Source organism: Dama dama, chromosome 20 (genome assembly GCF_033118175.1).
Source record: "Dama dama isolate Ldn47 chromosome 20, ASM3311817v1, whole genome shotgun sequence".
Classification (NCBI taxonomy): domain Eukaryota; kingdom Metazoa; phylum Chordata; class Mammalia; order Artiodactyla; family Cervidae; genus Dama; species Dama dama.
The window spans coordinates 117,182,775-117,196,978 of NC_083700.1; positions in this window are offsets into that span (position 1 = coordinate 117,182,775).

Genomic DNA, 14,204 nt, shown 5'->3' on the forward strand with positions numbered 1-14,204 from the left:
AGGAGTGGGCGGAGGTGGTCAGAGGAACAGACTCACAATTATAGAAAAGTAACTCATGGGGTCATCATGTGTAGCATGGCAACTATAGCTAATAATACTATTTATTTTGTGCACTTAAATTTCCTAAAAGAGTGGATCTAAAAAGTCTTCATCACACACACGAAAGTTGTAGCTATGTAAGATGATGGACATGAGATGGACTTATCATGGTGATCATTTCAGAATATATATAGATAAGGAATCATTATGTTGCACACAGAAAGCTAATATAAAGATAAAAGTCAACTATGCATCAATTAATAAAAACTCGAAAATGGTGGAAGGATGATATGCGCTCTCACAATTGCTGAGAAAGATAAAGCATTGAGCTTTGCATCAGAGTCTGCAGTCTTCCTTCCTCTCATCAATGGAAAGGGTACATACAGACTTGGATACAGCAGATGGGATAGGCCTGGGGTTCTGCATTTCTCATAAGCTCCCAGGAAATGCCAATTCCTGCAGATCCCTGGCTGCACTTTGACTAGCAAGGTGTTAAAGCTCCTGAGGGTGGAGATTAACTGGGCTGGTTTCTAAGGGATCCAGTTACAATTATGATGAGTACAGCACAGGGGCTTTTTTGGCCTCCATTCCTGGCAGTGTGGACAGCTGCAGGGTGAGCTGAGGTGGCGATTCCTTGTGCAGAGAAGAGGAAGATGGCAACTTTCATCAGACTAGAAATGATGTGGTTTCATGTTCATATACTGACCTCTGCAGACACATGGAGCCCACCAGCAAAGACCTTCAGCAATAAAGGCTAAAATAACACTATGATTTGTTAATTATAATTTTGGAATGCTATCCACAATAAATAAACTAGATTAAAACAAAATGATTTTATGCCACAGCTCAAGTGGTTCAATTACCTGGGAGTTTTTTTTTCAAGTTTTATCTTTTTTTTTTAAATTGGATTGCGTCTAATCTTTTATTTATTTATTTTCAAGTTTTATCTTGAACTAATCTTGGAGGGCTCAGCAGGAACCCTTCTTAGAAGTGTCTGCAATTACATGAGGGCTTGCCTGAGTGTGTCACTGCTTGTCCAAAGCTCTGGTGGCAAATAAAACATAAATGACATAGGAAGGACCCTTTACTACACTTGTTAAAATATGGCAGGGACTTCCCTGGGAATCTATAAGTTCTTGGTCCCCGTGAGGAGTAGAAAGTGAGCCTGCAGAAGACGCAGATGGGCCACAGGAGAGGAGCCAGCCGAGCTCCTCGCACTCTCAGCTCCTCTGATAAAGGCTCTGTCTGACCCCCAAGACCCTCAGACACGCCTCCCGAGGGCCGCGGGTCCTGAGAGGCCTGGTGTGGGCCCCCGTGTTCTCCTCTGACCTGGGGGAGGAAGCGGTGGGCTCAGGAGAGACCCTGGGCGTGGAGTGAGGGCCCCGGGCTCGGGCTGGGCCACGCGCCGAGGGACAGCATCCCCGCGCTTCGCTGGGGTCAGCGTCCACGGGGGTAAGATGAGCGGCCCGGCCGCTCTGGGGTGTTTCTCACGGTCCCTTGATGCTTCAACAGTCCTTGGGCCCCAACAAAGCTGGCAGATGTCGGAAGTGTGTGACCTCGGGCAGGACTCAGCGGTAAAGAATCTGCCTGCCAACGCAGGAGACAGGTCCGGCCCAGGAAGCCTCCACACGCCGGAGCAGCTGAGGCCGCGCACCGCGACTGTCGCGCCGGTAGAGCGCGGAGCCGCGACTCCTGCCGCCCGTGCCTCCCGGAGCCTGTCTCTGCAGCAGGAGAAGCCGCCTCGAAGAGAAGCCCGTGTCCCACCGCTGGAGAAAAGCCCCCACGGTAGTGAAGGCTCGGCACAGCCAAAATAAATGAACAAAAAATATTATTTAAAGAGAAGAGGTGTGTGGCCTCTGGGCCCTGAGCAGCCCCCTGGAGCCCGTGGGGAGGCTCTGGCCGAGGCCGTCTCCAGAGACGAAGGTGCCGTGGGGCTCGGGGCGCAGCTGGCCCCTGACACCCCGAGAGGACTGCCCTCTTCCTGCCCACCTTCTCCGCTGGCAGGCTGGCAGGGTGGCAAGTCATGGAGCCTGTCCTCGCTCCAAAGTCTGTGCGGCCTGTACACGGGGTCTGTGTGAATCGGCACAGGGCATTTCCATCTGTCCGTCCCTTCTCTGTCCCTCCCCGGCTTGGAAGCCCCTGGAAGGCAGGGCTGGTGAACTGTGCATACGGTGATCCTGGGCCGCCAAAGACCCAGCGGCAGCAGACCCTGAAGAGTGACCGGGAGAGGGAGCCGGGGTGGGTGCACCAGAGGGCGAGGGGCTCTGCTGGGAGATGGGGAGATGGGGACGGGGGCTTCCTAGAGCAAAAGCTGCTCCCCCACAGCATGGACAGGGCCTGAGATGAGACCCAGATGGCCCTGCAGTCCTGATGTGGGAGCCGCAGGCCTCAGTCTCTGAGCAGGTGAACAGTGAGCACCCCTGGGCCTGAGCGAGTGGTGGAGACTGGATTCCGGCCCTCAGGAAGCCCTGGGCCTCAGAGGGGCGTCAGGCAAGACATAAGTGCCCCAGCTTGTGGCAGGTGCTCACCGAGAAAAGCCACACAGGGCCAGAAGAAAGACAAGGAGTGACGGCACAGACTGAGGGAGTCAGAGGGAATCAGCAGAGCGGTGGTTTTCAAGCCAAGGCCTCGGAGAAATGCAGTTCAGCAGCCAGGAACCAGGTGCCAGGGGCCAGCGGTAGGTGCAGCAGAGAGAGAAAGACCCCCTAAAAAGGCAGATGTGAAGGCAGAGCATTCATCTAAACTCCTGGGTGATGTCAAAGGCGGCGTGGACTGCGGGTTGGATGCAGGGGGTGAAGGCTGGCCGAGGAAGGGGTCAGGGGAGAGTGAAAGACCGTCAGAGCCTGGCTGTGGATGCCGCTCTCCTTCCAAGGGACATACGAGTCACTCAGATGCTATGAGTAGAGAACCAGTTAAAGCAGATGAGTTATCACAGGGAGAAAGCTAACGGGAGGCAGAGAGGCTGCAGCCAGAGGGTGGTCAGGAGCCCAGCAAAACCACCAGTGAGAGGAGCCCAGACTGAACTCAGGACGTGGAGAGCTGGAGGGAGGAAGCCTGTCAGAGCAGTCCTGGAGGAGGAGAAGGAGGAGGCAGGACAGGAGGAACATGGAGAGCAGCTCCTACAGATGCTGAGGACCCTCATTGTTTGGGGATGAAGGGAAGCTCAGAGAAGTCAGTCCCTGCAGGAGGAAAGTCTTGAGCTCTAATCTCTGTCCAGTGTTTCCCCAGATGCTACTCTCCGTCAGTTCCCCAATGAAGGCTGTGTTTTAAAACTAACACGGATTACATTACTATAACCCAGTTATCTTCATCACAAAACCTATGAAAATGTTTAAAAGTTTGATCAATAAAAATTGAAATAAACAAGTGACCAAACCGAGCTACAGTAATGGGCAAATGACTGCACCACTATTCACAATAACCAAGTTGTCCATTGACAGATGAATGCACAAAGATAAGGTGTATACACACATATTCCCTGATAGCTCAGTTGGTAAATAATCCACCTGCAATGCAGGAGACCCCAGCTCGATCCCTGTGTTGGGAAGATCCACTGGAGAAGGGAAAGGCTACCCACTCCAGTATTCTTGGGCTTCCCTTGTGGCTCAGTTGGTTAAGAGTCCACCTGCAATGTAGGAGACCTGGGTTCAATCCCTGGGTTGGGAAGATCCCCTGGAGAAGGAAACAGCTACCCACTCCAGTATTCTGGCCTGGAGCATTCCATGAACTGTATAGTCCGTGGGGTCTTAAAGAGTTGGATACGTCTGAGTGACTTTCACTTCATTTCACTTCATACACACATATACTGAAAGATTATTCAGTTTTCAAAAAGAAGTCAACCCTGCTCTTTGCAGGGACATGTATGAACCAGGAAGGACATTATGCTAAGTGAACAAAGCCAGAGGCAGAAAGAGAAATCCTGTATAATGTATACGATGAATAAAATAGTCAAACTCATCGATGCAGGGTGTAGAATTGTGGTTGCCGGGGGCAGGAGAAGGAAAATGGGGAGCTGCTGTTCACCAGGTAAGATGTTTCAGTACTGCAAGGTACACACCTTCTGGAGATGTGCTGTATATACTTTGTCTATAACTAATGACACTTTGTTGTTGTGTAGTCACTCAGTCATGTCTAGCTCTGTGACCCCATGGACCATAGCCCACCAGGATCCTCTGTGATGGGATTTCCCAGGCAAAAATACTGGGTTGGGTTGCCACTTCCTTCTCCAGGGTGTCTTGCCAATCCAGGGACTGAACTGAAGTCTCCTGTACCGGCAGGCAGATTCTTCACCACTGACCACCAGGGAAGCCCCAATGACACTGTGTTCTACACTTAGAAATTTGTTCAGAGTGTACATCTCACTAGACTACTGTTGAATGTTCTCACTACAACTTAAATATAATATCCACAGAAGATCTGAAAGGACTTACTTCAATAGACATTTCTCTAAGGAGATATACAAATGGCCAACAAGCACAGAGAAGAATGCTCAATGCAAATAAAACTCACAATGAGATACCACTTCTTACCCATTAGGGTAGCAATTATCAAAAGACAGAAATAAGATGTGTTGGTGAGAATGTAGGTGAAAATTGAATCTTGTGCAGAGTTGCTGACAATATAGTATAGTACAGCCACTGTGGAAAGCACCATGGCCAGTCCTTAAAAAAATTGGAACTAAAGTTACCACATGATCCAGGAATTCCACCTCTGGGTGTATATTCAAAAGAACTGAAAGCAGAAGTTCGAACAGATATTTGTGCAGCAAGGTTCATTGCTGCGTGATGCACAATAGCCCACAGGTGGAAGGAACCCAAGAGTCCAGTAACAGATGACTGGGTAAACAGAATGTGGAGTATGCATAACCTGGAATATTGCTCAGACTGAAAACATAAAGGGAACTCTGGCACAGGCTACAGCATGGATGAACTTTGAGGACATCATGCTAAATGAAATAAGCCAGACACAAAAGGGCAAACACTTAACGTTCATTTATAAAAGGTACCCAGGGAGGGAAAGTCTCTCAGTCATGTCCGACTCTTTGAGACCCCATGGCCTGAATTCTTCAGGCCAGAATAGTGGAGTGGGTAAGCTTTCCCTTCTCCAGGGGAGCTTCCTAACCCAGGGTCGAACCCACATCGGCCACATTGCAGGGGGATTCTTTACTAGCTGAGCCACAAGGGAAGCCCATGAGGTACCTAGAGTACTTAATGACTCAAAGTAGTCAAATTCATAGACACAGAAGGTGGAATAGCGGTGGGCAGAGGCTGGGAATAGGGAAATGGGGACTGGGTCAGTGGGTGCAGAGTTTGAGTTTTGCAAGAAGAGTTCTGGAGCTGGTTTACACATTAATGTGAATGTACATGTCACAGCTGAAGTGGCCACTTAAAGTGGCTAAGAGGCTAAATTTTAGGTTATGTGTATTTTATCTCAATCTTAATATATAAACAATTATTTACTCATCTTTCAGTTATTCAAAAGCCAGGCATTTTGCATGATGCACTCAGCAAAAAGAAAAAAAAATGTATATTTACAAATAAATAATTATTTACTCATCTTTAAGTTATGCAAAAGCCCTGCACTTTGCATGATGTACTCTGCATAGAAGTTAAATAAGCAGGGTGACAATATACAGCCTTGATGTACTCCTTTCCTGATTTGGAGCCAGACTGTTGTTCCATGTCCAGTTCTAACTGTTGCTTCCTGACCTGCATACAGATTTCTCGGGAGGCAGTAAGGTGATCTGATATTCCCATCTCTTGAAGAATTTTCCAGGTTGTTGTGATCCACCTAGTCAAAGACTTCGGCGTAGTCAATAAGGCAGAAACAGCTGTTTTTCTGGAACTCTCTTGCTTTTTCGATAACCCAACAGATGTCGGCAAGTTGATCTCTGGTTCCTCTGCCTTTTCTAAATCCAGCTTGACTGTCTGGAAGTTCATGGTTCATGTACTATTGAAACCTGGCTTGGAGAATTTTGAGCATTACTTTGCTAGTGAGTGAGATGAGTGCAATTGTGTGGCAGTTTGAGCATTCTTTGGCATTGCCTTTTTTGGGATTGGAATGAAAGCGGACCTTTCCCAGTCCTGTGGCCACTGCTGAGTTTTCCAAATTTGCTGGAATGTTGAGTGCAGCACTTTCACAGCATCATCTTTTAGGATTTGAAACAGCTCAACTGGAATTCCATCACCGCCACTAGCTTTGTTCATAGTGATGCTTCCTAAGGCCCACTTGACTTCACAGTTCAGGATATCTGGGTCTAGGTGAGTGATCACACCATCGTGATTATCTGGGTCATGAAGATCTTTTTTCTACAATTCTTCTTTGTACTCTTGCTGCCTCTTCTTAATATCTTCTGCTTCTGTTAGGTCCATACCATTTCTGCCCTTTATTGAGCCTATCTTTGCATGAAATGTTCCCTCGGTATCTCTAATTTTCTTGAAGAGATCTCTAGTCTTTCCCCATTCTATTGCACCAAGGGCAACTCATATTTAAATATTTCTAAACACATTCATCATATCTTTTAAAATCTTTTGGATAGCTTTAATCTTGGACATTTTCCAGCTTTACTCTTGGGAATCAGTGTGACTTTTCCTTTCAGAGAGCATTGTTTGATATGCTTGGTCTTTCCCCACAGATCTCTTCCCCAGGGTTAATTAGTAGAATCAGATAGTGAGTCACCTTTTTCATCAGATGAAATGTGGATAAGAAAGAAATTTGTTTTAACATTAATATTTGTACACAGAGTGTAGAGTCCTAATCACCAAGCTTCTCACTTCTCTCCAACTCAACATGCAATAGACTCTTGTTGTAGCCACCCAGATCCCAGGGACAGCTATGCCCATGAGTTCTGGCCAAGTTAAATTGAGTAGAACTTCCATTGGTTCTGAATAGGCCTGGCCTCTGAAAATGTCCCCCAAGGCATCCTTTCCCATTTCTAGCTGAGCAGAACAGACCCAGTGCCAGGGCCAGATTTGAAACCACCGGTTGTTGATGACAAACCTATAACTCAAAGGTACCATGGCCGCTGAATCCTTTTGTTGAAAGGAAATCAACAAGCAGAGTCACTTGACATTTGAAAGCCTATGTTCAAGTAAAGGTAAGATTTTATGATGTTCATGCAGCTGATATTTTCTTGTTTATATGCTACAGTGAGTAACTGTAACTTACAGAATTATGGATTAAAAAATAAACTAAAAATTCTTTCAAATTCTGAATTAGAAAATAGTTTTTTGAATATTTGAAAAGATAAAAAATACATTTATTTATTTAAGAAACATTCAGCATGTTCTCTCAAGCATTGTTTTAGAATTTCAAGATGTACATTTGTGCCCGCATGCTAAGTCACTTCAGTCATGTCTGATTATGTGTGACCCTATGGACTGTAGCCCACCAGCTTCCTCTGTCCATGGGATTCTCCAGGCAAGGTACTGGAATGGGTTACTGTGCCCTCCTCCAGGGGATCTTCCTGACCTAGGAATCAAAGCCGCATATCTTACAACTCCTGCATTGGCAGGTGGGTTCTTTTACCACTAGAGTCACCAAGATGTACATACATCAAGATGTATATACATTAAATATAATCCCATAATTTTGCTTTCAGACATTTATAGTCAGTATAAGAATACGAAAGTGTCCACCACTCCTGCTTTGGATAATTGAAGTTGACATATGGTGCATATGGGTGGAGAGCCAGGAGGTGTGGATCATCTTTTTTTCTGGGAACACTCTTAGCTCTGGCTTTTGACAACAGCTTCAATATAGAGAATTTTCTCAATCCACCTGGAGCCAAGGAACTTCTCAGCCCAATCTGTGAAGCCTTAATCCATAATCTGTAGCAACCAACCCAGAAAGCCCAGTCAGAACCCCTGCAGTATTAAACCTCAATTCTTCTTCTTCTTCTTGAAGTTTCTCAGTAGTGTCCGACTCTTTGCGACATCATGGACTGTAGCCTACCAGGCTCCTCCATCCATGGGATTCTCCAGGCAAGAATACTGGAGTGGGCTGCCATTTCCTTGTCCAGGGTATCTTCCCGACCCAGGGAGAGTCAGACTTTAATCACTGACTGACAGCTTCCTTATTTTAATCATCCTTCCTATTTAGAAGCAAAAGGGGGAAACCAAATATGTCCTTCAAACACATATAGAGGAGGCCCATCTTCTATCCAGTCCTCCCCCAGCTTTCCTGCATCACAATCTCTGATCACAATGTGCTTCCTTTTTCTACCAGAAAACTTTCCCGTGCCTATGCCTGACTCTGGGAGATAGCAAAGGATAGAAAGGCCTGGTGTCCTGCAGTCCATGGGATCACAAAGAGTTGGTCCCAACTAAGTGACTGAACAACAACCACCACAATGCCCAAGTCTCTGCTGAACAAAAAGGGTGGTAACTGACTCCTTCACATTATGGAGCAAGAGTGCAATAAACAGTGCTCGTTCTCTTTAGGGCGATTTGTGTTTGCCTACAGATGTTAGAAGAGTGAGAACCAAATAAAAGTCAGGACAATATACGCTGCTTGTGTTAAATCTTAAACAACAACTACAACAACAACAATCCTTTATCTATCACAATATTTAAGTTGAAATCTGATTCACATAAAATTTATTCTGTAAAATGTACAACTGAATGATCTATCATCTGTTTACAAAGTTGTGCAACTATCACCACTACCTAAATCAGAGCATTTCATCTCCTCACAAAGAAAGCCACTATCTATTCAACAGTCACTTCCCCTTCCACCTTCCCCAATCTTCTGACAATCTGTGTGCTTTTTGTCCCTAATGATTTGCCTGTTCTGCATATTTAAAGTGCATGGATTTGTACAACAGTGGCCATGTATGCTGGTTTCTTACACGTGGTGCTATGTATTTGAGACCCACCTATGGCTTAGCACATGATTCATTCCTCTGTTTGACTTGAGAATTTTCCGTTCTAGGCCATTATAATACACACACACACACACACAACCAGGTTCTTTTCTTTTTAATTGTGAAAAACTCACAGGATATAAAATTTCCATTATGGCAATGTTATGTGCTCAGTCCACGTCACTAAGAACTGTGTTTGTGCAGGGACCCTCTTTGCTGCACCGGCCCTGAGCCACCAGCTAGCACAGCACACCAGCCCAGCCATGACACCCCGTCTCGGGACCCTCCATACCACCCACCTGATTAGGACTCCACACAGGCCTCCCCACGGCGGCCTAAGAAGAGAACTCCATGGGGGGTGGGCAGTGGTGGCAAAGGAGAGAGAGACCCAGGAGAAGGACAGGAGAGGCGGGTAGAAGAGCCTCCCATGCTGAGCTCCCAAGTCTCAGTCATATGCTCGCCAGACCAGCCCTACTTAACCGCTGGGGCCAAAACCGGTCAGACTGGTGGGGAGGTGTGACCGTGGATGCCAGCAGCTTCAGCCAGACACCTGACAGTCTACACTGCAAACCTGCCAGGCCCAGCTTCAGTCCCCGGGCCAGTTGCAGAGCCCCAGAGCCCCAGCCTCATGTGGGGGGCTATGCCAGCCACACCCTCCAGAGCTCCACATCCCCAGCTCTCAGGAGAGTCCTCTGAGCTCCCAGGAGATCATGTCCACTCAGGGTGAATGACAAGCGGCGTTAGGCTGGGGCCAGTTGGACGTGGCCGCAGTGAGACCAAGTTTCTCTGTATCTCTTCTGCTCCTGAAGCACCCACTTTCTGTTACTCGCTCAAGCCTTGCTTTTTCCAGGCGTCCCCCCAAATACAGCCAGGCTGCAGGGAGGGGTTTCAGGGCAGAGCAAGAGCTGCAGCGTCTCATGGTGAGCAGGGCTGGCCACAACTCACCCTCGACTCTGGGAGAGCATCACTGTGGGTCAGAAACTGACCCTCTGAAGGCACAAGCGACTGCTCCTGGATCACACTGAGGCCTTAGAACTTAGGTTTGTCTTGTGACCTCTACAGCTGTCTCTAAAGGATGGACCATGTAGCGAGGAGACAAACTGACCCCTTGTAATCACAGTCGGGTTGGTTAAGGACCAAGTGTGTGTGGTGGGGCTGTGGGAACAGGGATGGGACCTGCCTGCTTCCATTGGTTTCCCACCCCCCGCTCCCCTGACCTTCTCCTCCTCAATATCATAACCTGTATTGGGCTTGCTTGGCCCAGACACAACAGAAGTGATCATTCAGTTACTCAATATTCAGTGGAATAGTCATGAAGTGACATCAAGTGTAAAAAGAAATAAAACTGAAAATAAAATCCATCCAGACAGGTAATGTTTTAGATGAGGTTAGTGTCAGAGAAGATCCTTGCGCCCTGGGTAAAGGCCTCCCTGAAACTCTGGCCCTGGAAAGAGGGAGAAGAAGATGACACCTTTGGTGAATGTGACCTAAGCCTGGTTTGTGTTTAACCACCTCATTGATTTGATCATTCATCATCATCACATTTTCTGAGCCCCATACTGCATTGTCGAGGTCCTCACTGGGCTCACAAGCTGGAGAGCTCATTAAAGTGTGGTTAAAGACTTGAGGGGCCCTGGGTGAGGCAGAAAATGGTGCGGGCAGAGCAGGGGATGGAGAAAGGCATTGTGGACCAGGTGAGATCTGAGCTGGGTCTCCAAGGGTGAGTGATCAGTTAGCTAGGGCCTGGCTCTGAGCAGGACTCAAATACATGATGAATGAAAACAGAACTCTTCCTGAGAGAGCAAGAGTGCCAGCTCTTCTGTAACTGAGTCCAAGCTTGTAGTGCTCACCTCATGACAGGCCAATTAACTGAGAGATGAGTTGTTGGGGCAAGGACAGCAGCTTTATTCAGAAACCCGGGACTCTTGCACCAAGGACCCATCTTACCTGAGATAGAATTCAGGCTTCTTTTCTATTTATACAAAAAGGTGTTGGGGGGAAGGGGGGGAGGAAAGTCAAATATTTCTTCATTCCAATCATCCTCCAGAGGGGATGTGTTCATTTCTGCCTCCCTGCTGTGACTCACAGGAGAGTCTGGTCAGGAGGTTTCCTGTGAACTGAACAAAGCTATTTTAGCTTGGTGCTCATTACCTGGGATGCAGGGTTCCCAGAGATGGAACTTTATGTATAAGCATATAGGCAACATTTCTTTAGCTGTTACCTCATAATAGGTAGACTATGAAGGGTCCTTGTCTATGATGCATTCAGGCCAAAGCTCAGAACTGCAGTCACACGGGGGCGATGTGGAGAGGGCCCGCGGGGTGCACACTCCACCCCCTCACAGTCTTGCTGACTAAGCAGCCTGTGTCTTGACTCCCCAGGGCACCTGTCTGGGCTGTTCTCTCAGACAGGGCTGTCAGAAGCAACAGTCAGCTGGGCTCCTCCCTGATCAGGCCCGAGGACACCAGCTGCCTCACCTGAAAGGGCTCTCAGTCATGTTTGAGGCTTTGCGACCCCATGGACTATAGCCCGCCAGGCTCCTCTGTCCATGGGATTCTCCAGGCAAGGATACTGGAGTGGGTTGTCATTTCCTTCTCCAGGGGATCTTCTCGACTCAGAGATCAAACCCAGGTCTCCTACATTACAGGCATATTCTTTACCATCTGAGCTACCAGAGACATGCATAAGAAACTGCTACTCCCAAAACTGGGGTCAGAAGCCTGGGTGTTTGGTTCAGGCTCTACGAGGCATTTCACATCCTCCTAGCATCTCCTCTCATCTCCCTGAGAAACTCTCATGTCTCAGGACACCTCTAACCAATACTCTGCTTTTGGTGGGATCTAGTGCTCAGAGGTTAATATTTTCAGCCCAGAGAGACACAGCCTGTGCTTTAGACATGAGAAACCCTCCCATCTAGCCCCAATCCATCCAAACCTCTCCCGTTCCCCAGATCCCACAGCCAGCAGACAGTCCCTGAGTCTGTTCAGCAGACAAGCTCCCACAGTGTCTGGCGCTGAGGCTTCTCCCCACCCCGTGTCCCCTCGGCCCTGCTCGATGAGCTCACAGTCCTGGGAATGGAGGGGCCCCTCTGCGCTTCTTCTGGGGCTGCTGTTGGACCTTCTTCTTCCTTCAACCAGAGCAGGGAGCTGGGCTCGTCCATGCCTGGGAGTGGGGGATAGGAGGGGACGAGCAGTCACTCTCTCTGTCTCCCGCAGCCCTGGGGGAGGAGGCGCTGGGGGCGGAGGGAGGACCGGGCTTGGCCTGCTCAGCGCTCAGGACTCAGGGCGCATTCGGGGGAGGCTGAACCTACTGGGGAATGTTGATGGTGACAAGCTCTTTCCATCTCTGTAGGAGCTGGTCCAGCTCACCAAGCTCTCTCAAAACTAGCACCCAGATATAAACAGCCTTCATCTGGCAACAGGGGGTGCGCTGAGTATTTTCCAGGAAACTCCTCTCTAACCTCTGGGAAACATTCTGACACGGTCTCTGATGATGCAACAGATGTCCGCTTTGGTTAAGAATCAACAAGGACTCACTGTTTGGCACATGGATCTCCAAGCTATGTAGCGGCCTTGATGGGAGGGGAGTTTGGGGGAGAAAGGACACATGGATGTGTATGGCTGAATTGCTCCCTTTGGTGTTCACTTGAAACTATCACAGCACTGTTTGCTAATGGGCTATACCTCAAATACAAGGCAAAAGTTAAAAAGACAACAACACGTGACCAAACACTCACGAAGACACTGGATGATTTGGACATTGGCTTCAAAAGTACATTTTGGTAACACAGAAAACTACAGTGTTTCAAAATCCTAGTTTATGATTTAGAATCTATGATATTTAGGTGACTGATCAATTGTTTAATACAAGCTAAAGGCTAACCTGTTTTAATATCATTTTCTGTTTTCATAAATTTTTCACTATAGACTGAAGCCACGGCACGTGATGTCTGTTTATCTGTCTCCCTCCCTCCATCTCCCTCTTGCTGTAGTTTTAAGATTTATGTGACCAGTGAGTTTGCTCCAGCTCTCCTGCAACACACACCTTCATTCTGTAGGAGAAGTGATAACACTCGCTTACACTAGTGTAAGTGAGGAGGTGACGCGCAGTGACAGAAGGAAGGAGACTGGTGGGAGGCCCGGCCTGGCCTCAGCCTGGGGGCTTTGCCCCGACACTCGCTACCCGGTTCACTGCTGACCCGTAACAGGGGCCTGGAAAAGCCTGTGAGGAGCCCTGGCTAAGAACCTTCATGCTCGTCTCGCCATTTACATCGTGAGCATGGAGTTCTCAAAGATCTTCAGATTTCTGAATTTTTCTGATTTCTTTAGTCTTCGTTAGTCTTCTCACCAGGGGTGTCGTTAACTAAATCAGCCTACATGTTATTAATATTAACATATATTATTGGTTTATAGATATTATTATAATAAAATAATAATAGTGCATCACATTTAATATTTACTTGCATTATATATACATATGTTTATATAGCATTATGTTAAAATAAATTAAATTATTATAAATAAATTAGCATAACAATATGCGTATATATTACTCCTCAGAGGCAGGCCTTTGCCTTTTGTATCGTCAGCTCTTCCTACTGACCATATTTTGTTTGCCAGAAAAAAATGAAGACTGAGGCCAGAGGGAAAGTGAGGGGAAGGCAGGCAGAGAAGACCCAACCTGAAATTACAGGGGAGACACAACTGAATCACTCAAGTGAAAGAAGTGTGCTCCCGAGACCAACCTGAACTGCAGTCTTAGTGAGGGGAGCGGATGTGACCCCTCACCCGGCCCATTGGCCCCTTCTGGGGAGGCTGAGCAGGAGGAAGCCTCCTCCAGGTGTCTCTCCTCCGGCTCCTCCCGGGGACCCTCTCATCCTCCCCAGTCTCTGCTGCGACCTTTGTCCTTTGTTGCCAGCAGGCCCGTTCACTGCCCTCCACTGTTCTACCGGCTCTCTTTCCTTCCCTTCCTGATTCTCTGGGCTGCTACCAGCCAGGCTGGAGACGCAGGCATCACAAGACCTCCCTCCAGCCAGTGAGCTGTCCTTGCCCCGCCCTCCTCCTTGAGAGCTGGGTTAACGGGGTGCCTGGGGTTTATTACTGAGGCTTTCCTTGCTCTCAGATTCCTCCCTTCCAGATGCTGAGATGTGCAGGGCAACTAAAGACATTTCTGCATCTCCCTGAATGTGGATGCTAGATGAACCTAGTTTGCTTAGAGCAGAATCATATTGTTCTAAACAAAGATTTTTATATTCCCCCAAACAGGAAATGGTGACACCTCAAAGTCATACTGTTACATGACA